The sequence below is a fragment of the Antechinus flavipes genome, chromosome 1 (genome assembly GCF_016432865.1).
Source record: "Antechinus flavipes isolate AdamAnt ecotype Samford, QLD, Australia chromosome 1, AdamAnt_v2, whole genome shotgun sequence".
NCBI lineage: Eukaryota > Metazoa > Chordata > Mammalia > Dasyuromorphia > Dasyuridae > Antechinus > Antechinus flavipes.
The window spans coordinates 336,619,185-336,641,439 of NC_067398.1; the positions used below are offsets into that span (position 1 = coordinate 336,619,185).

At 36.3% G+C, this 22,255-nt stretch overlaps 1 protein-coding gene across 3 annotated transcripts in view; it reads left to right on the forward strand.

Moving 5' to 3' along the window:
• CAPN15 (calpain 15) overlaps window positions 1-22,255 on the forward strand; it is a 99,031-nt gene that overhangs the window by 5,172 nt on the left and 71,604 nt on the right. The gene's annotated exons all lie outside the window — the stretch shown is intronic.

Here is a 22,255-nt window from a genome sequence, read left to right on the forward strand (position 1 = left end):
GAGCCTGACTAGATCTGGAAATTCAACTAGAGAAGTGAAGTCCATTGGTTTTTACTGTAAATGATGGGACTAAGTAAGTGGTTTTAGGGACCCCAAAAATGAACTTTTGGTCTAGAATGGATTTCCCTGGAAATGTTTGGAGTTTGTGACTTGGACTAGTGAAATTTTATGTAGGGATCTGTGCTAGGACAGGGTGAGGAAAAGTATACTCTGATCTGGGTCACTGATTTCTATGAAACTGGGTCTCTACTCAGAATATTTCATTTGTGGAATCTCAGAAGTAATTTATTTAGCTGCTTCCTCTGAGTGGTGTGGTGGAAAGAACACAGGATTGGGAGTCTGACGATTTTCGTGCAAGTCCAGCTTCTGCTACTGATCCTCAGGGGGACTTTAAATGAGTCATTTGTCCTCTGTAAGACTCAATTTTCTTATCTCTGAAAGGGGCCCTCCCTGGATTTTGTTTATTTTGTGTTTGTTTGTTTTTTTTTTTTAAGGAAAGTTTTATAACTCATGAAGTCCTGTATAAATTTGAACTATTATGATTGTTATTAACTTGACCTTGGCAAATATGGAAATTGCCCCTCTAATACCAGCATCAGGATATTAAGTCAGTTTAGTTTGTGTGGAGGAGTGGACAGGGGAGAATAGGGAGTAATATCTTTTTTTCAGTTTTAAGTAACTCATAGGGGGAGAGGGTAGAGAACAATATTATTTTCTAGTGCCTTACAGAAAGAGTGAACCTGTCATCCAGTAGATGAGGTTAAGATGACTCCATGATGAACAGATGCCTGGTGGAAGCTGATCTTGCAGGGAATCAACTTAAACCAGGTCTTAGGGTCATGTGTGCCTTTGTGCTTCACTTGTCTAAAATTTATCCTCTTCTTTCCCTTCCAAGTCTGAGCATCCCCCAAGCTGCTTATCTTTCCAACCTTCTTATTGTTGAGCAGACTGGATTGTATTATACTTGGTGTGTGACCTAGTGGAAAATTAGTTGTTTGTGGAGAATCAGGACTTCTTCGTTCCTAGACTCGAGATTCAATGGCTATATGATTTTATGCAAGGAGGCATGACCTCTGTGTTCTTCAGCCTCTCTCTTAAGTAGAGATTTTAATACTTGCTTTTGCTCTTCAAAGACTGAGTTTTAAAGATCCAAAGCCACCCATTTGACAGAAGAGCAGACAGATAAAGATAAAATCTCTTCAGTTATTGCAGAATCATGTCTCTCAAGTCTCATCCTAAAGATCTGTTCTACTATATCTTGCTGCTTTCTTATTAAGAATGGAGAGATGTTGGAAAGACAAATGAAAGTAATTTGAATTCACAGGGGAAAAAAAGTTCTTATATTAACGCAAGGTGGTAGTAACATTATTACCTGTTAAACATCACACTTGTGATTTAATTCTCTTCTGACCTTGGTATGCTCAGTGATATAACAGGAATAGTATTTTATGCTCCTAAATTCCCAACAATAGCTACTACAGACATTTAGTGATTCTCAGCTGAGATCTGTTGAATGAACAATTCACTTCTTGGTCCCTCTTTGGTCTAGTTATCTATTAAATCAGAGAGAATTATAATTTAGCAAATATGAATAATCCCTGAAAAATTTGTTTCTTTTCCCCGGGATACTTGGAATCTCAGGTGCTACCTTTTATACATATGATTACTTTGTATACATTTTGTAATTATTTAATTAGATACATTGTGGTGATGTGAAAAGAGTAGAACTTAGGAAATCAGGGAGAACTGAGATGGAATTTTTCCTTTGATGCTTTATAGTTTTGTGATCCTGGGCAGTGTCAAAGTGGAACTAGATGATTTTCTTTCAGCTTTCAATCTGTGAACTCATGTTTTTTGGACATGTTGTGTGTTCCATTAAAATGGAAACTATGAGGGAAGTTGAGTTTTATCTTCGTATTCACCATTGTCCAATGCTGCACGTGGAATATTTGGTGCTTACTAAACCTTTGTAGAATTGACTTCACATTTGTGAAAGATGTGGGACCAGGGAAAGAGATTAGGTTAGGAGTTATAAGATCCAGTTTCTAGTGCTACTCCATTAATTGTAAAATGTTGAGCCAGTTGAGTCACCATTCAGGATTTGTGTTTATTTCTTCACCTATCAAACAGGTCACTTCTAACTTTAGTAATCTGTGAACTTCTCTGAATATATTACATGTTTCTGGATTATAGTAAATTATGGATAATTGATTTTGAAATGATTTGAAATGATTTGAAATGCTAGCATTTTTATTCTTTAGGAGTGATTATCTCTCTTTTGGAACTCAAGGCAGATCTGGGCCAAGCAATAGTTCATTCTTTTTAGGATCATTTATTGGCATGAGAGAAGTAAATGGGTAGAAGGCCCCATTATTTGCTCTGAGGGAAATAATGAAAAATGACTGCCTTTGTATCTCTTGGGTCAGGGTAGATGTGTCTGAGTTGACTTTGTCCACCTTCTGTTCTTCCTACTTTAGCTTTTTCTAGGTTTCTTGTCTTAACTGATCTTTTAATTATAGTCTCAAAGTGAGTCACGTAGGTAATGGGGAAATATACAGATACATAGTCTTGCCCAATGGATGTGTAGATATCAGCTTGCCCCTTTTTATTCCTTTTCAGGGAATTGCTGTGTGTTCCTTTTTATTCTTTGAATCAATCAACCAACCAAGGTCTAGTTGAAAGGGCTTGGTTATGCAATCTGCATACTGGCTGTGACCCTTACACAAGACACTTGACCTCTCCAAAGCTCAATTAGCTTTTCTGTAAAATGAAGATAATATCTATTTCACAAGCTTGTTGTATGGATCATATGAAAAAGTACTTTACAGTCATAAAATACAATATAAAAGTCAGCTGCTGCTGTTTTAGTGCTGGACATGGCACTCTAGGTGAATCACCTTTGTAGTCTATAATTGTTTCTTTGGGTTCTTCTGCTTGGTGTTGAGATGTTCCATGTATTAAATAGCATGCTGAGTATGGTGAAGCAAGGTCAGACAGAGGAGCCCCTTCCAGTGCAGGGTTTTTGCTTGTATTTCATTGTTCTTTGGCCTAAAATTTTTACAAGATAGCTTCTAGAATTCCCTGTATTCAAAGATGTAGACTTTTCCCAGGTATTAGGGTGTTGCTATTCCTCTTTTGCAATAATGGTGTGTTTGTTAGGAGAGGAATCCTAATTTGAAATTGCTGAAGTAGCATATCTAGGAACCATTATAGTCCTAATAACAAAGATATGCCTAAGAAAAGGGCTAAAGTTTGGGCCTATTAAAGGATAAATCTTAAATGTTAAAACTTCTTGCTGTCTTCTCAGTATGCTGACTGCTCTGGGGTTGTTATCTTCATCCCCTCTCTCAAGAACTTTGGACTCCACACCTGTGAGTCCTCCATACCCACCATCCTGATAGGTGTATTTTCACTCTGATAGGTATATTTTTGTCAAGGCCTAGGCTTTTGTGTTACTTTTGCCTGTGTCTTCATTATGGCTCCTCTCCAAGGTCATTTCTCCATTCTTCTCAACACTCATCTATGTATCTGTCTATATCTAATTTTTATAGGATTGAATGATGATTTGCAAACTCTCCTACTCTTGTTAATTATCTGATAATTTTATTCAGTTTGGTTTGGATTTCTTTAACACCCCATCCCCCTTTCCCTCCCCACTCAAGTAGTTGAGAGGAAGCCACAATGGCTGCTTTCTACTAAGTCTTTCCCCAGGATCTAGGACTTTGATGTTGGTTGTTAGTAAGAAAGCCTGAAAGACATGCTTGAATGGGGACTGGAAGATATCACAAGGCAAACAAGTTGATAATGATTGTTTTAAAGAGACACTAGTGTGTCTGCACCCAATTGAAGACAATCCTTGTAGGCTTCCTGATTTCTCTGACTTTATGACTCCCATAAAGTGACTGAGTGGTCAGTTCTATAGGAACTTTTCCTTCTGTTTCTCTTCTGCATTTCTCAAAAAAGTTGTCAGTTCCCCTCCTTATCCTGCAATCCTCACCCCCATGTTTCTTGAGCTTTGAGGTAATTTTAAGATATTTATTTTTCCCTCGTGGGTTGAATGAAAAAGGTAATCAGGTTTCAAAACTTGATCTGGAAGAGAGGTGTGGTGAGGAGTATTTAACTTTGGAGCCACTGGATCCAATCCAAGTTTGAGGCCTGTTAAAGTTCACTACATTATCATATCAAAGTAATGAAAAAGCACTGGACTTGACACCTGGAGACCTAGTATTTCATTTTCCTTTTTTCTTTAAATTGTGTGGCCCTTCCTGTATTAGACCTCTCTGTGGGATGAGTCAGAAATCTCAAGTTCCATCTCCTATACCTTCCTCTAACTATTTGCTGTGAGTTCTAAGATTGTAAGAGAAATTGTAGATGGGACTTGTTTACCTTATAGATTTTTTGTAGTCATTAACAATTCTAGACCAGAAAAGCAAAACTTCTGTCAGCTCCTCTGAGTCTTCACAACTTAGGACTAGGTTTCAAGTTTCATTTTTGAGCTTCTGAGAATGCTTTCCCTGCCATTGTACCTATTATTTCAAAGAGACCTATTTCCTCTTTCTTCTCCAGCACATAAATCCAGATGACTCAGTGAATGAATTGAGAAATCCTTGCCAACAGACGTTGCCTGTGGGCTAACCATAACTTAAGAGAAATCTCAGTCTCAAAGAAATACTTGGAGTAGAATTATTTTAGCACTGCAAAGAATAATAATTTTATTGGTATAGGTTCTCACTCCACCAATATAGGTCACAATCCCTTCTCACCTTCATACATAATCTTGGTAAGTTGTTGTGGCCATAAAAATCATGATCACTCTCTTGCCAGCCTCTCCAAAAGAATTTGACTTTTTTTTAGACAACAGATATACCTTTTCCATCTTGGTGGAATCTACTGGCATAACCTTTAAGAGCTCAGGGTCACCTCTTACCTCCATGCCACAAAGCACCAGAATGGACTTGAGTGGAGATTGAAGATGATTACAAGGTTGAAAATTGATTCTGAGAATGTAAGTCTGGTTTCACTCAGACTCAAAAGAGATAAATTTTGGTTTGATCCATTACTTTAAAAGACATTGTGACTCATGGCACTTAAGTCTTATAATGTTTCTGGGTCTCAGTTTCCCCATCTGAAAAATGGGATTAAAGAGCACTGATATTGTATTTGCAAGGAGACATTAGTGATTGTAAAGTGCCAGGCCAATATAGAGAACTATAGAAGTGCCGGATAAGAATGGAGGTTGTCTTGAAAGTTGTTTTAGTCCAGCCACCAGCTCTGAACCTCAAGGATTTGGATGTTTCTGTTCAGGTTTGTTAACAAAAAATGCTAATTAGTAGTTTTTCAAAACCATAGCCATCAGATTTTATTCTTTCATTTTGATCTTAGGTAGTCAGTTTTCAGCAAAACTTCTAGACTTCATTCTTCCAAGGTCAGACAAAAGTTATCAGATGCTGTGATTTTCTTGACATTATAAATAATCCAATTTTTTTTTTTAAATTAAAGCTTTTTATTTTCAGAACTTATGCATGGATACTTTTTCAACAGTGACCCTTGCAAAACTTTGTGTTCTACATGTCCTCCCCTTCCCACACCCTTTTCCGTAGATGGCAAGTAATCCAATATATGTTAAATATGTTAAAAAAAAATATGTTAAATCCAATATATGCATACATATTTATACAATTATCTTGCTGCACAAGGAAAATCAGATCAAAAAGGAAAAAAGATGAGAAAGAAAACAAAATTCAAGCAAACAACAACAAAAAGAATGAAAATGTTATGTTGTGATCCACAGTCAGTTGCCGTAGTCTTCTCTCTGGGTTTAGATGGTTCTCTTCATCACAAAATCATTGGAATTGCCTTCAGTCATCTCATTGTTGAAAAGAGTCACATCCATCAGAATTGATCATCATATAATCTTGCTGTTGCCATGTACAATGTTCTCCCGATTCTGCTCGCTTCTCTTAGCATGAATTCATGTAAGTCTCTAGGTTTCTCTCTGAAATCATTTCTTATAGAATAATAATCTTCCATAATGTTCATATACCATAACTTATTCAGCCATTCTCCCACTGATGGGCAGCCATTCAATTTCCAGTTTCTTACCACCACAAAAAGGGCTGCCACAAACATTTTCACACATGTGGGTTCCTTTCCCTCCTTTTAAGATCTCTTTCTGATATAAACCCAGTTGAAACACTGCTGGATCAAAGGATATGCACAGTTTGATAGCCCTTTAGGCATAGCTCCAAACTGCTCTCCAGATTGGTTGGATCAGTTCACAATTCCACCAACAATGCAAGCTTTCCCACTTCCCCTCCAACATTCATCATTATCTTTTCCTGTCATCTTAGCCAATCTGAGAGATGTGTTAGTGGTACCTCAGAATTGTCTTAATTTGCATAAATAAGCCATTAATGAATACTAGGTCTCCAGGCTTCAAGTCCAGTGCTTTTTCATTACTTCGATATGATAATGTAGTGAACTTTAATAGCCAGGCCTCAAACTTGGATTGGATCCACTGGCTCCAAAGTTAAAGTTTGCATTAATAACCCATTAATCTACTTTACTTCCTGATAAAAATAGTTTGTATGAGTTATCATTGGTAGTTTTGTATCTCTAATTATTCCTGTATGGGCTTGTACCATCCTGCCTTAGAATTTGACCTCATTTGCTTAGAGTGAAGTATGGGTGACATAAAATGAATTAGATTTTGGATCTTTTGTTGTTGTTGTTAAAGAAGGAAATGGATCAGGAACATTGTAAGGAGCAATACATCCTCTTCCAAACTGAGAATGAAACCATTTATGCTTTTGTTTAATGTGATTTAACACCTAAATAAAAGAAAAACCACCCTCATCCATGAAGTATCACTTATCATAGCATTGTGACATGGGGAAAATCTTTGACTCCAACCAAGATAAAGTTATGTTTTATGACAGCACCAACATCAGCAAATAGTATTTCTTCCTTTATCTACAGCATGCAGTTAAGTTTTATTGATGCCCTTTGTCTTTTATATCAATTTCTAGTTTTTCTAAAACCACCGTTAAGCACTCTTGTAATAAAGAAAAAGTTAAACAAATGTCATGTTCTTCACCCATAGTCCCAGACTTCTCCAACAAAAGGTGAGAAGTGTGTTTCCTCATCTACTAGGCAGGTTCAAGATTGGTAATTATGATTATCTCAAATTCAGCTACTTTGTATTGTTCTTTTTGTTTGCATAATTGTAGCTGTTACTTTTCTGGTTCTGCCTACTCTGCTTTAATTTATTTACGATTTCCTTGGTTTTCAAAATTACTTGTATTTGTTATTTCTTATGGTGCAATACCATTCTGTTGCACTTATATGCCACATTTTGTTCAGCCATGCTCCAGTCATTGGATACCCATTTGGGAGAAGTTTTCATTTTTAAAAAAATGTTATAGTTATTTGTCCTTTGTTCTAGAAGAGGACCATGACATCGGGAGGTGATGCCGTGAACTGATTTAAGTCAGGGGAGGGTTGTGCAAAGTCACCAGCCTCACTTTCTCTTCTGAAGCCATGTGAGTCCAGTTTGAAGGGAGTTTTCACTTTTAAAAATGTAATCTTTATGGAAGTCCCTATCGTTGTTCTTTTTTGTCTTTCACCTGGAATTTATAGTGCAGTCACAGCTGGCACAGTTCTCTTTCTCCTCATGGATTTTGTCCATCGATGCTTTACTTGGTTCTTGGTGATGGTATGTAGATGTTTTGGCAAATCAGGCCTGTTAGTATTTGTAGACTTTAGATTCAGAGGTCATCTAGTCTAATCCACATCCAAATCACAAATCCTATTTACGAGGACTCTGACAGGTATTCACCTAGCCTCTGCTTGAAGATCTCAAAATTGATACTTCTAATGCTAGATAGAATTAAGTTGATTTGTTATCCATGGCCCATACCTCTTTTTTATTTTCATTTTTTTCAATTATCAAGCTTTTTTCAAAATCTCCCTTTTGTCCTCCCTTCTTCAAATTTTCTGTTCCTCTCTAACCAAAAAGGAGAAAAAAAGGAACAAATGTGCATATTCAAGCAAAACATTCCCATATTAGCCATGTTATGACTCTTGTTTCCTGTGGAAAGAGTGAAAGGTCACTGCCTATTCCCTTGTCATTTATGTTAGATCTTAGAAAGTCTCACCAAGCCCGTTGTATTAATTCAGGACCTTACCCTTGATCTTTTTGGTCTGGGACACTGAAAGAGTGTGAGTATAAAGCTAAGGTAGTCTATTTGGTTCTTAAACAGGGGCAGCTGTGTTTTCTTGGAATGGTTAAGTCAAAGCTGCTCCTGTTCCGAACTTTTATGTTCCCCTTGGCCTTCTAGTCCTCTCTGGTTGGCTGAGGACAGATTGAACTTCAAAAGAAAAAGTCCCCAGGAGGGCATGTTCAGCTTTAGTTTTGCATATCTGACTGCTGCTCCTTCCTTTTCATTAGGCTCATTTACAATGCCACCCTCCCTAAAATGGGTATGAGTGAATTGATTAAGTTTTATTTTTTTTAAGCAATTCTGTATCAAATCTTTAGTTCTTTCTAAAAAAGGATCTCTTTATTCATTGTACTAGCTTGTTCCACTAGTTGAACACTCCCTCTTCCAATGTCTCTGTACAGGCTATCCCTAGAGCCTAGAATACATATTCTTCTACACTTCCTCCCAGAGTCCCTCTCTTCCTCTAAAATGCAGCATAGACTTCTCCATGAAGCCTTTTCTCATCCCACAATGGGTAAGGCCTACTCCAACCTAACATATTTACTTTGCAAATATTTGTATTTACTTTATGCCTTTTATATACCTTTTCTATATATATTTATTAAATGTCTCATTAGAATGGAAGCTCATTGTGAGTAGGTATTGTTTCATTCTTTATACTTATGTCCTCAGAACGTAGTACAGTGAGTGGCTGATAGTCCATGATTAATAAATTGCTGTTGATTAATACTTTAAAAAAATTATAGAAGGCTGATGAAAAAGAGCTCAAGTTTATGCTTTGCAATTTTGTTCATTTAAAAGAAATTGGAAGAACATTCCCATAGGACTCTTTCTCCCTGATTTGAATCCTGTATTTCCTGCAGCATTGTTTTGCTGTCAGTGAAATTTACTTTAAAACATTCACCGACTTTTTAAGAATGATTAACCTGGGAGTTTAATGTGTTTCTGTCCAGAGTCAACCCTGTTTCTGGAATAGGTAGTTGCTTGCTAAGGTGTTCTATGCCCTTTCCTTTAAGTAGATTGGTATACATTAGGTAGAAAAAAATATTTTGTATGCCTTACAGTATGTGTAGTATGCAAAAAATCAAAACTTTTGATACATATAAATTCAACATGATTTCTCACATTGCAAAATACTCTATTTGGGTTTTTTTTTTTTTAAGTCAGCTCCTTAGTGCATTTAAAATGTTTTGGTTTCTAAAAATAGGACTTTCAGAGTGGTCCAGGTAGTATAAAAACGGCTATTACAACAGTCTCTTAATCATTCTCCTTGCTTCTCACCTCTTTCTCCTGTAATCTGTTTTGTTGATAGCAGATTAATCTTCTGATCTCCCTGTAGCCTGCTATATTAAGACCATAGTAATACTTGATATCCCAGGACCACTATGCTTGACTTTAACCTAGTTTTGCAATTTTATCTCATACCATTCACCTTCATTTACTACATACTTCATCCAAACTGCATTGCTTATTGTTCTGAGGACACATACTATACTTTCTTGTTTCTGAATTTTTGTATCTGCTGCTAGTCTTCATCTATTTCTATTGTAAATCCACCAATCCTTTAAAGCATAGATAAAATGATACTTCTTCAATGAATCTCTCCTCATCCTCTCTACTAAAGAAATAATTTTTTTCTTTTTCCTCAGAACTATCATAGCACTTAGTACAAACACTTATTTTCTGTTTTTTTCCTAAAGTTATTTCTGTATGTCTCTTCATTTCCCTATTGGCAGCTCTTGAAAGCAGGCACTATGTTTTCTTTATCTGTCTCTCCTAATAACTGACAATGCTTTGTACTGGAAGTGTCACACTTGCCTACCATGTGACCCACAGTACTCTTCAGTGCTGGAAGAACCAATTATGGGAAATATTTAACAAAATTAATAGAAATACAATAAAATGGAAATAATGTTATATTTTAAAATTAAGTCAAGAGATGACCTGCAGGGATTTTTATATACAGATTAGTGATCCTGTTTCTAATGGAGTTTGGTGCCACTGCACTACAGTTAATATGTTTATTGTTGAGTTGATAGAAATTACACCCTGATAATGGGCATTAGGATTTAATAAAAACTTAAACATCAGCATCAAGCATCTTCTTGGCTGCTCTGCTGTTGAGAGATTTTATTAGCTTATTCTACATCTTTCAGTAGCAAACAAGGAGGTAGTGAGATCCCATTTATTTACTAAGATTTGTCAATTCTCCTTTTCTGTTTTTCTCCTCTTTCTGTCACATAGCTAACACATGTTTAACTCTGCATGATGTCTCTAACATTTTCAACAGATAGTTGTTTCCCTCTGCTCCTTTCTACCTTAGAATGCCTCAACTGGGCCCCATTCCTTTTTTGCCAGATTCCTTTCCAGCTGTTACAGTTTTTAAGACCCCCAAGTGAATGACACCAGATGGGGGGACAGTTAACTTTAAGAAACAGGTCTCATAGACTGAGTACAGGCAGATAAATCAAGGGATTGGGATTCTCTTCCTTAATTTGCCACTGACGTGCTGGGTGGCTTTGGACTAGACTTTATAACCTTTTGGTGCCTTGGTTTTTCCATTTGTAGCATTCAGCTTCTATTTGTATCCTATTTCATAGGGATGCAGGAAGAAATCATTAACTGAGAAGTGCTTTGAAACAAAGTTTTAAGTAATTCCCTGTGGTCCTGCTTCTATTTTCTCCTGCTGGTTGACTGTGCATGTACAATCCCTTCTTTCCCACTCCATTACTTTCCTTGTCAGGCCTGAAGCTTGCATCTCCAGGAGAAGGGCTAGAATCTCTTGCAGTGGGGATATAAAACCTCTAGTCCAGTTGGCATCAGCCTGCCCCCTCTCTTACAACAGACTCTCGCCTTTCCAACCAGTGTCTCCTCTTCCCAGGAAGATGGTGTTTTGAGGATGTGATTTGGATCCGAGGAACTAAGGCTAAATTGGCATGTCCTTAGGCTTCTTCCTTTTCAGAATTGTCTGTTGGCTGGGATTAAGTGGAGGAAGAATGCTTAAACAAGTAGGATTTCTGACCCTGGTTATGTGTGATGTCTATTGGTAATAGGTAGAAAAATCCTAAGGAGGATCCTATAAGATTATGAACTGGTAAAATGTGACAAAATTGAACAAGAGTCTGTGGTTTGACCTCAGACAGAAGCATGGCATGTGTTAATTGGGCCAACATGGGAGAATATTTGCAGGATCCCTGGAGAAGGTCTGAATAAATCCAAAATTCTGTCTGTTATGCAAGAGATAGGACTTCAAAAGTTCCCTTTCCCGAGAATGTTGTCTAGCTGTTTCTGGTTCCTTGGAGGCCAGTTGAATTTAGGGCAGAGTTTGAGGGTCAGTCCATATGGTGATTTTTTTTTTTAAAAGTACTATTTTAGAATTCTCTTGGCTTTCACACCAGTGGTACATAATTCATACTTCCAAAGCTCTTTCCTCACAGCAACCCAAGGGAATTAGTATAAATAATATTGTTCCTATTTTGCCTGTGAGGAAACTGAGGCTTAAAAAGGTCAAGTGGTTTTTCCCAAGAATAAATACTTGATAAGTAGTATAGCTGAAACTTTAACTCTTCCAGTTAACACACTAATTAATGCTCAGTCCCCTATATTGTGCTGCCTTCCTACATAATCATAATAACTTATTGAATATATAACGTTGGAAAGTTTACAAACTATTATTAGGGCATTGGCTTACATCTTTTCCTCACAGTCTAGGGTAAAAAAATCTGTTAAAGCATGCTGAGGGCCCTGTGAAGTTGGCAGAGAGGGCTGGCATTTTTGGTCCTGGGGCATTTCTGCCTGGGGCTGAAGGGAGCAACTTTTTGAGGTTGAAATCTGCTGTTGGTGATCTAAGTGAAACACATTTTATCCTTCTGTAGCTTCTCTCTTTCTCCAAAGTGGGACTTTGTGTGGGATGGTGAAAGCCTCATTAGTATTCCTGAAGCCATTTGAAAACATAAATGTGATTACTAATTATTGTTGTTGTGACTTTGGCAGTGGGCTTGTTATTTTAATGATAAGATTTGCTTTTTTTGAGATCCTTGGAGAGAGGCAGTGTATAAATACAGTGTCATTGTTGTGGTTGTCATCCTCATTAACTTTTCTCTTTGAATTCTAGGTAGGCTAGCAAAATAACAGTAATAACTAACATTTATATAGCATTTGAAGGTTTGCCAAGTGCATTACATATATTAACTCTTTACCACTCTGGGAAGTAGGTGCTGTTACTATTCCCATTTTACAGATGAGGAAAGGAAAGCTGACCGAGATTAGTAAATGTCTGCAACTGAATTTTAACGTAGTTCTTCCTGACTTTAGAGTCAGTACTTTTTCTACCACTTCACTGATCTGCCTCAATTAACTTAATTAAAGCAGTAATTAAGTATTACTAGGTACTTACTAGTGCCGGACATTGTGCTTGGTATAGGTACCTAGCAGAGATTCATTCTGCTCTGTCTGTATTTGTGAATTAGCTTAAAATCAAGAGTGCATTTATGCCTGCATATCTGAAGATGACCTGCTAATCACCTTTGGAAGAGCTTGTGCTTTAGATTGAACTTTTAGTAATATGGCTTTCTGTCACATCTCTAAGGAACTAAGGCCCAGGATAATAAGAACAGTACTTGAGAATCATTGAATGGAATCATTTCTTTTAAAGCCACCTATAGACTGCTTGCCATCTAGGGGAGGGGGTGGAGGGAGGGAGGGGAAAAAAATTGGAACAGAAATGAGTGCAAAGGATAATGTTGTAAAAAAAAAAAATTACCCTGGCATGGATTCTGTCCATATAAAGTAATTATTAAATAAAAATTAAAAAAAAAAATAAAGCCACCTATATATACATTCAGCAACTTGGGCTCAGTTAGAGAAGAGTACCATGGTGGTAATGATCTGTAGGGTAACAAGTTCAATTTCCATGTTAGCCAGATAAGTTTATACTAAAACTTCTGTTCTGTGACTTCATATTATATAAATGTTACTGCCAAGAAATTCAAGAATGGATAGTAGCAGTTCTTAATAGCAATGTTAATAGTAATAACTAAATGGCAATAACAGTAACACTTGACATTTATATTGCTCTTAAAGGTTTGAAAGGTGCTATATGTATCCAGTCTTATTTGATTAGGGAAGTTACTTACAGTGTATATCCCTGGACAATGGATAACATATTTTGAGATTACATGGCTGTGTTGCCAAAGATTTTTGGGAAAGTTAATTGCCTTGATATCACTGACAACCTTCTTGTGGTAAGAATAGTTGTGATGTATAGGTATTTTAATAGAAGCAGCTTTTCACCATCCTGCATCTTTTAGAAATAGTAGGTGGGTCTCAGTTTCAGTTCACCTAGAAGCTGTATACTTGATAATGTCTCTCTCTCTTTTTTTTTTTTTTCCATGAACAACTCCTCAGGTGGGTTGCATTTCTACTTTCACGACAGATCATTTGATTATCTACAGGTACTGAGCTATCAATGAGTTCTCATGTTCATTCTAGGTCCATTTTAATTAACATCTTGAACATATGCCACAATGATGGTCCTACGTCTGTATTTACATGAGTCCAAATCTGGGCCACTGGTCCTATAAAAACTAGGACAGTGGCTCTAGAATAAGGACATAAAGAATAGCATTTCAGGGAAGCACAAGATTCTGTGGCAATAAAGAGACTTTTCTATAATTTGAAAACACATGATGCTATGTACGTCATAGTTTGTGGTCAGTAGTTGAATCTCTCCAAAGCAGCCAAAACTGTTGATTTTGGCAGCACAGAAGGCTTGGCATTATAGTTTGAATGATGAAGCACAAATCTGAGCATTGACAGCCCTGTAGGGAATAGAAGAGCGTATGCTTTGGGTAAGATGTGTTGCATCGAGCCCAGGTGGTTAGTGTCACTACTCTTTGAAAATTCATTTCTGCCTAAGGAGACTTTCTCATGTGGGAATTGTGGTAATTGAATGAACTACACTGACTTCATCTTGTGACTCAATTCTGGATCCAGCACAGTTCCTTTTCTATTCAATTGTGGGTCCAGTCCAATTTCTTATGAGAAAACTGTTTTCAATTATGGGAATTGCAAAAAAAAAAAAACTATTGCATTGTCTCAACTAGCCCTGTATGGCTGGAAAATTGGACCACCTCAACCTGTTGCTTAAAGATCCTTAACTAGGGACCTGGATTATGCTGACCAGAAACCCAGTCAGATTTGAAGATTGCTGAAAAGAGTTTTCTCACAATTATACATCTCAAGCTATATATATATATATCTGAACACTGGCCCCATTTTGTACCTTGGATGGAATATAGACACTTGGAGAGAAATGGGACCTCTTTTTCTGATTTTAGGGAATTGCTCTTAATTGCCATCCAACTCTCAATTTGGAATGTTCCTAATTTTTCCTCCAATTAGAAATCATATGATGTAATCTTGTATCCTGATTTATATCCTGTTAATTGTTTTCTTTTAATGAATAAAAATCTAGCTTCCTCTTTTATTTGGGCTCCAGTGTCAAGCTGTGAGGAGTCCTGGTCTCAATTTTTTATGTAATTAACATACATTGCTTAATAAATTGATATGTTCAGAAGCTCAAAACTTTTGAGTCCTCAGTCATTTTAATCATCGTCACATTTAGCTTTGAATTTGACTGGTTGTTGGCTGTCACTCTTTTATTTCTCTAAACTGGTGTGAAAATCTGAAGATAGAAGTGGCTATATGCACATCAAAGCATTTCTTAACTCTGTCTTCCAGGTAAGATTTTGTTCTTAATTGGGTTTCTTAGTTAAGTAAAACTTCTTATGAAATAACATTGAATAGTAATAAGGATCTTTTTGAGAGACATTGTATGAGATACAAAGAAAAGGCATACTCCATTTCTAAAGAAGTAAGACATATACTCAGATAAATATCTCTAATTTTAATATAATTTGGCTTCTGAAGATAATCCTCTGTATATTGGTCTTCAAAGAATATTAGTAACTATCGGACTGCTGAGAGCTGATGCTGCTTGATTAGAGCTGTGCCTTTGGAAGAGAATTCATATTGATAGACTTGGAGATTAAACTCTTGTTTGATGAAGTTGCAACATAAATGTTTTGTTTTTCCATATGTACTTCATTTCATTTAATATTTGTATTCAGGCATGTGTAGTGTGTGTGTGTGTGTGTGTGTTTAATGTCCCTTGTGTATTAATTCCCTTTCTAAAGTTCATTGAATATAGAAGTGACTCTGATTTCTCAAAATATACCAGCCGGGAGAAACCTCTGGGAAATCTTCCAAAAAGACGTTGAATATGGATCCAGCAATGTACTGTGTTTATCAAGAGATCAGCCCAAAGAAGTTCAGAAAGACATATCAGCAGAAGATTGGCCAACCAATGATGCTTTTTTTCCCCCCAACCACAGCATTTCATGAAGATTCCAGGCTAATGAGGTATAGAGAAGCTCTATTCCGTATCAATAAGGCAAAATACTTGAAATAATGATTCAATTCAGTATCAAATTCTGTGTTAGGTTAGAGAATCCTCAGTACAATTGTGTCTGTGGGTCAAAGAGTATGCATCTTGTTGCTCTCTGTCTGAGATTGTGTGTTTAAGGCTAACATGGACTGTTTCTTAAATATATGCTTGTGGATATTGAATCCTTTATGATAATGATCCCATGCTGACATAATTCTTAGTCAAGGATGCCTTCTGAAGCTTTGTGAAGTAAAGATGAGGTTATGGGGGAATGCTGTTTGGCTAGATAGGGAATAAAAGTGATTTCCTATTGGTACAATTTTTGTAAAGTAATAGGACTGTTTATACAGTTATTTGCAAGTTTTCTTCCCCATTACATAGTGTGTTCCTCAAGAACAGGGATTCTCTTTTATTTCCAGTGTTTAGCACAATACCTGGCATATAATAGGTACTTAATAAATATTTATCTCCCAACTTACTAATTGGATAAGATTTTGAAAGAATATTCTAGTCACTCAGTTTGTTTTCCAGTAACAGTCCATCTAACTTATCTTGTGTTTTTATCAGTGTGTTTTTAATCTCATTTTAAAAGAATCCTTAGAAGATTCTATCATAACCCATATAACTTGCTGTGGTATTAAATAACTTTCTTTGTCAGAGTTCTCCCATATCTATTCTGAATAAATCCTTCTATATGTTTTTTAGTGGATATGGAGAACAGTTGGTTACTATTTCTTCATGAAAATCCTTCTTAGACTTAGGATAGTTAAACTTTCCCACTTCTCTATTTCTAGTAAAATAATCTCAAGTCCTTTCTCCTTTCTCCAAAGATCTTATTTTGGAATTCTTCAATCATCTTTATGACCCTTCTCTGAAGCCTTGCCAAATTTTCCTTTTCATTCAGTGTTGATATCTCCAGTTGTTCAAAACAGATTAGATTCTGGGATATCAATCATTTTTTGGCTGAATCTCTTCTCAATTGTAGTATTAAACTCTGAGTAAATAATGCTTATTTTGATTTTGAAGTAAGACATTTCCATGAATTGGTTGAGAGAGAAAGAGCAGAAGAGAGATTGTAAAAGAAGAGAGATTTTCTTAATTTAGCAGAATTAAGTACGCATTCCTGTACTAACTTGTATCAACACTTAGAAGGCATTTAATAAACGATTGTTGATTGGTGAATTGTAGAGTGGGCTAAAAAGGGTAGATTATTCATTCAAGAGTTTGTACAACAAAACTTCTCACACATCACATCTCTCATGTTCTATAGGTGGGGACCATGAGATTTCAAGGTAGAAGGTTACCAACTTTCTCTGATGTATATCATTGAGACTATTTTGCATTTGCAATCAACAAGCATTTGTCTTATTTAAAGCTCAGAGTTGATATCTACTCAACTTACGACTTTTCTGCTCCCTCAGCTTGATGTCCAGAGCTTTGAGCAGCTAGCCTTTCTTAGGCAACCATAAGTTCAAGATCTCTTTTGGAATACTTCATTACGCAATATGACTAATATATAGTTTTGAATCTGATCCTTAAACCCACATGAGCTAGCTATCTGCCAAATACTGTGCTACCTGCACTATAACCATTATCCTTCCCATTAGACACTTGGACACTGCCCTGGAATCTGGAGCTAGACCAGAGTACCATGTTGCAGACGTTTCCAAGTCATGCCATTACATGTGTACCTCCTCCACCCCTTCTCCCATTAGAATGTATGCCCCTTGAGGAGAGGGACTGCCTTACTTGATTGTATTTATCTCCCCAGTGTTTAGGACATAGTAAGCACTTACTTTGTTGTAACCACCACCACCACCATAAAGAAAGCTACAAGAAGCCTGAGTGGGGAGATTCTTTAATAAAGTTGCAGTCTTGTTTTCCTGGAGCCCTAGGAGAATTTCCTTGAGCTTCCATTTTAGAGAGACACTTCAAAACCTAATTCTGATTCAAATCTTTTTCTGAAATATGAGCATGTTGGAAAGAGCTCTTTTGTCTCTGTACTCAGCAGTTGAATAATTGGGGTGAGGATAAGGTGGGGGAGTTTTATTGTTTTAAAATAGCAAATTTGTTTTTTGAGGAGTTCTCAGGTTTATTGCTTAAGAATTGATCTAAACCCCTCAAAATCAATACCATGTCTTTTATTTCCATCTTAACAACTAATATAGTATAGGCTATATTGTACTAAGGCTTTTGTTGATTAGCATGAAATTAGATGTGAAGTGACAATTAACTTATCTCCTATAATTTTCAGAAGACCAAAGTTTTATAAATTTTTGTTTCCAGTATTGGAAAAAGAAAAAAAATCTTTTTCTCTCTTCCTTTTCTCTTAGGAAGACTTCGAAGTTCTCTGGTACTCTTCTTTTTTCTTTTTTTTTTTTTTAAACCATTTACAACTGGCTGTTCCATGGAAGAATAACGCAGGTGTCAACTATCCAACTGCAACCAATTTAGAAAGAATGGGAGGATAGAGCTCACCTCTCACATGTGCTGGACATAAAAAATATATATGCTCCAGGAAGAAGATGAATAAAGCAAATTGAAGAAATTCATTGTGGAACTCAAATACCTGTATTTTTAACCTTCTTTGTCTCACGGACCTCTTTAGCAGTCTGATAAAAATCTATGCATCCCATTTCAAAATGTTTTTAAATAAAATTGTGAAGGAAATACTAACTTTCAATTCAAAGTTAGTGAAAATAGAAATGTATTTTTTTTCCATCCAAGTTAATGAACACCCTGAAATTTATTCATGGATTTCCCCTCTCCTCATCCCAAATTAAGATTATCTGCTTTAGATCATGTTTATTAGCTTGCCAATTGAATCTGGTTTTGGTCCTGCCACTAACTCTGCTTCCAATCCTGACAGCACTTTTTACCTTTGATGATTCAATTCAGCTCTCTGTATCCTAGTTTCTAACTTATTGAATATGTATCTGAAACTTTCTTGCTCTGAAACTTCCTGATTATGGCCTTTCCATAGTCTCCAAACAGAAGTTTCTACTTAGAAATTGAAAATTCTCATCTTTAATTTACGATAGGTCATAGGCACCTAGGAGTAAGGTGGAAGGAATAGTACCTTCATTTTATACTCCCTTATCAGTTTTATTCACTCCTATGACTTCTATGTAAATAAGTTCCAAGTTTGAATTTCTATTCCTAGCCATTTTCCCTGAAGCAGTTGGGGTTAAGTGACTTGCCCAGGGTCACACAGCAAGGAGGTGTTAAGTATCTGAGGTCACATGGGTCCTCCTGACTTCAGGGCTGGTGCTCTATCCCCTGCACCACCTAGCTGCCCCCTCCCTAGCCATTTCTGAAGCTCAGTCTTGCATTTTCAATTGTGTTTCAAAAATTTTTATTTATAGGTTCTGCTGAGACCTCAAATTCAGTCTGTCCAAAACAGAATTTATTAGTTACGAAATGACCCTTCCTCCTAACATCCCTCTTGTCATTAATTGTATCTCTACCAGCATTCACCTCATTATCCTAGCTGTATACCTTGGAGTTCACTCCTGCTTCTTCCCTCTCCTTAATCCCCTACATCTAAGTCAATGACCTAATGATTCTACTTTCAAAATATATCTCACATCCAAATCTTCCCTTCCATTATCATTACTTCACTTTCCTATTTTAATAGTCTCCCAACTGGCCATTCTTTCTCCAATCCCTTCTTCATTCTCCATTCTTTGCCAAAGTAATCTATCTGGTATATAGGTCTGATGACTTAATGCCATTGTTTAGTTAACCTCAGTAGTTACTTGTTGCTTACTGACTCCTCTCTGAACCTCTGCAGAGATACCCATCCATCTTTCCAGTTTTATTTCACCTCGCTTCCCTTTGAGTAAACTATAGTGCAGTAAGCTGTATTGCTGTCTCCTCCTTATTCTGTCTCTCTGCATTTGTTCACATCATCATCTGTGGTCACAAATTCTTCCCTTTCTTCAAAGGGCTAGTTCAGTTGTTGTTACTTTTAGGAAACCTTTCCAGTTTTTTTCTGCTAGAAGTAATCCTGTGCTCCCTGAATTCTCATACTTTTCTTACCTCTCAATTTGTATATATTTAACTTGTGTGTATTTTATCTCCTCTGTCATATTGTAAGCTCTGTAAGATCCTTTACATTTTTTTTTTCATCTTTGTAACCCCAGTACTTATCATGATATCTTGAACATAGTTGAATTGAATATATTGATTATAGTTAGGATGTTACTTTATTTTAAGTAGGGCAGAAGACTTCTTTTCCAATATAGTGCTATAAGATGAAAGGAGAAATTTGTTAACAATTCATCAGAGGTGATTGGAATCTTGGATATGAAGATACTCATGCTATGACCCAACAGTGATAACATCTAGATCACATTGGTGGAAGGTATTCACTAGTTGACCTGGCCTAAAGCAGGAAATGCTATAGTGAATTACACTTTATCGGAACCTATCACCAAGAGGAATAAATTCTTTAACAGCAGAAAAGAAGAACCAAGGCTCTTGTGTCATTCAAAACTTGTGAAAATTACTTTTTTCATATAATAGATTAGTCATTATTAAGTTGTTTTGTCTAATACATAAGAATGATTATAATTAAATTATAATTTTTACTAATTTTCTGGATTGGGCCAACTTGAAGTTAGAAGATTAGAGTTTCAGTCCTTATTCTGACATTTACTAACCTTATGTTGACTGTGGATGAGTCATTTAACTCCTCTGGGCTTCAGTTTATTAATATGTACAATGGGAATGGGAATAATAATAATAATACTTGCAGCTCTTCCCTTCAGAGTTTTTGTGAGGAAAGCATGTTGTAGAAATGTAAGATGGATTATTATTATTATTAATGGAGAATTAGATGGAATGAAATGTTTGATATCAGATTAGTTCCCCAAGTTTATCAATTTTCTGTTGCCCTTCCCACATAGAAGTGCTTTAGTAATTTGTTGTTTAAATTTCTTGATTTCTTGAGGGTAGATTATATTTTTTATCCTGCTCAGTGCTTTTATATATACACACACACACACACACACACACACACACACACACACATATCATATAGTAGATGCCCCATAACTATTTATTAAATGATTGTAATGATACATTGGTGATTAGTGATCAAGACTTTCTATTGTTTCTGACCTTTTTTTTTTTATTATGGCTACATGTTTAGTTTAAGTATTGGTCAAGCTTTGGTTTGTAGTTTACTTGCTGCAATCCCTGAGTCATGCCTTCTCAGCTGGTCCAACTAGTTCATCAGTTGTTTCAGCTTTGATTTAGGAAATAGGATCATTCATAATTCAGGTCATAGTATCTATAACCTCTCAGATGGACTTACCATATTTTAACTTGTATTTATACTCTTGTAAAATAGTGTATATTTTATCTCCCCTATCAAACTGTAAGATCTTTGAGGTCTCTTTTTTTTTTTTTTCATTTTTATAATCCTTGATACTTATTATAATATCTCTCACATAGTTGAGTTGAATATGCTGGTCATATTTTGGCATTACCATATTTTACCTAGGGCAGAGGAGTTCCTTTACAGTAGAATACTGTAGAATGAGAAAAGAAGTTGGATAACAATTCATCAAAGATGCTTGGCAACATAGATATGAAGATATTACTATTATAACAGTGATAACATCTAACTCACACTAATGGAAGGTCAAGGCTACAGATCCTGGTTTCAGTTACCTTTGCAAAGAGAAAAACAAAACAAGACAAAACTTATCTGTGGCTACAGAATACACTTTTTGATCCAGGCCAGCTGTCTGTGAAGCGGATAAAACTGCAGTATGCAATGCATCATCATTACTGATAAAGGCCAGCTGAGAAGGAGCACTGAGCTGGGGGCCAGAAGACTATAGCTTCGCTCTAGCTCTGAAACTAGTGGAATGACCTTGAATAAGTCACTTCCCCTAATCTTGGCTTTGCTTCCCTCCTTTGCAAAATGAGAAAGTTGAATGCATTGTTGAGAGAGTTGTGAAATGACCCAACCATTATGGAGAGCAATCTGGAATTATGCCCAAAGGGCATTAAAACTGCATACTGTGCCACTATTGCGTCTGTATCCCAAGGAAATAATAAAGGAGGGAAAAGTTCCCACATTTGCAAAAATGTTTGTAGCAGCTCTTCTTGTGGTAGCAAAGAATTGGAAAATGAATAGGTGACCATCAGTTGGGGAATGATTGAACAAATTGTGGTATATGAAGGTAATGGAATATTATTGTTCTATAAAAATGATGAACAAGCTGATTTTAGAAAGGCTTGGAAAGATTTACATGAACTGATGCTGAGTGAAACAGGCAAAACCAGGAGTACATTGCACAGTAACAGCAAGAATATGAGATGATCAACTGTGAAAGACTTGATTCTTTTGAGTGGTTCTGTGATCTAAAGCAATCCCAATAGATTTTTGGACAGAAAATGCCATTTGCATCCAGAAAAAGAACTGTGGAGATTGAATATAAATCAGCACATGCTGTATTCACTTCTTTTTTCTGTTTTTTCTTTTTGTCTCCTATGGTTTTTCCCTTTTGCTCTGATTTTTTTCTCCCAACATGATTCATAAAGCAATGTGTATTAAAGATAAATAAATTTT